The sequence below is a fragment of the Anabrus simplex genome, unplaced genomic scaffold, assembly GCF_040414725.1.
Source record: "Anabrus simplex isolate iqAnaSimp1 unplaced genomic scaffold, ASM4041472v1 ctg00000136.1, whole genome shotgun sequence".
NCBI lineage: Eukaryota > Metazoa > Arthropoda > Insecta > Orthoptera > Tettigoniidae > Anabrus > Anabrus simplex.
In genome coordinates, this window is record NW_027130083.1 from 62,501 (window position 1) to 63,963 (window position 1,463).

At 59.7% G+C, this 1,463-nt stretch overlaps 1 non-coding gene across 1 annotated transcript in view; it reads right to left on the reverse strand.

Annotated features, from left to right (window-relative positions):
* The window catches only part of LOC137503599 (large subunit ribosomal RNA), a 4,113-nt gene extending 2,983 nt beyond the window's left edge, over nucleotides 1–1,130 (reverse strand). The window contains exon 1 of the ribosomal RNA XR_011019269.1: nucleotides 1–1,130. This exon is cut by the window's left edge and continues 2,983 nt beyond it. This is a non-coding gene — a ribosomal RNA (large subunit ribosomal RNA).
* Nucleotides 1,131–1,463: the final 333 nt, after the last annotated feature.

The following is a 1,463-nucleotide window of genomic DNA, read 5'->3' on the forward strand; positions in this document are numbered from 1 at the left end:
TTTCGGGTCCCAACGTGTACGCTCTGGGTGCGCCTCAACTCGCAATGAGAACGAGACGCCCCGGGAATGCGGAGCCGCACAGCAGCGCGGCCCATCTTCCCTCGGTCCGCACGAGGCGGGACCTTCACTTTCATTGCGCCTTTAGGTTTAGTGTCAACCCAATGACTCGCGCACATGTTAGACTCCTTGGTCCGTGTTTCAAGACGGGTCGTGAAATTACCCGAAGCTTTTGCGCCGCTGACGGGAGTCTACAAGATTCTTCTGTCCGAGGCATCCCCAAACCAACAGCTGAGCGGGGCCGGAGCCGGGCCGGAGGTCCGTCGTCCATGCCACGCGCCCTCGCTTGTCAGGGGCCGGACGCCTGCCCCGAAGGGCGGCGAATCAACTCCGCGCACACATACCGTCGAGCCGTCGGCCGGAACACCGGGGGTCTGTCCGACGAACACGCCTTGCGACGCGGACGAACAGGCTACACACCCAGGCCTTAGACCGACACCCAACGGGTCGCGACGTCCAACGAGGGGAGAAGTGCGGCCCACCGACCTCCCCACCACTACCCGGCCGAGTAGAAACCCGTTACCACCCTGACGCCGGATTGCTCCGTGCAGGGGGACGGACCCATCTGGCCAAAGCAGGGGAAGAGGCGCGGATAAGGCTTGAATCTCCCCGGTTGAGGTATTTTCGGGTTTCTCACGTTTACCCCCGAACGGTTTCACGTACTCTTGAACTCTCTCTTCAAAGTTCTTTTCAACTTTCCCTCACGGTACTTGTTCGCTATCGGTCTCGTGGTCATATTTAGCCTTAGATGGAGTTTACCACCCACTTAGGGCTGCACTCTCAAGCAACCCGACTCTAAGGAGAGATCCTCCCGGAAGCCGCAGCGGTCTCTACGGGCCTGGCACCCTCTGCGGAGCGTGGCCCCATTCAAGAAGGACTTGAACTCGCCGCAGGTTCCCGGGATAAGTGGACCCTCCCAAACACCACATTTCTCGGCAGGGTGAACCTGCGAGATTCGGTGCTGGGCTCTTCCCTGTTCGCTCGCCGCTACTAAGGGAATCCTTGTTAGTTTCTTTTCCTCCGCTTAATAATATGCTTAAATTCAGCGGGTAGTCTCGCCTGCTCTGAGGTCGTGTTTGGTTTGTGCGTGTCGCACAAAATGTTCGGTCGCTGCACACACACAGCACACACTTTCGAGCTTGGTCGCGGAGCAAGGGCGGCGCAGGACCGTACGAGAGGCGTACGATGCTACATTTTCACGCCCGAGCAAGGGCGAGCGGTTACCAACATTACTGAGCGCCGCATATGAGCATGAACACTGGGTGTGCAGAGGCTCGCAGCATTGCAGTCGCGGGCAGGCAAGCTGCCGCTCTCAGTGTATCGGGCGGCGAGTATCTCAGGGTACTAAGGGGGTCCGGCAGATCACAAAATGGCCTCCACAGCGCCAGCGCCCGGCCGCCGCTTCG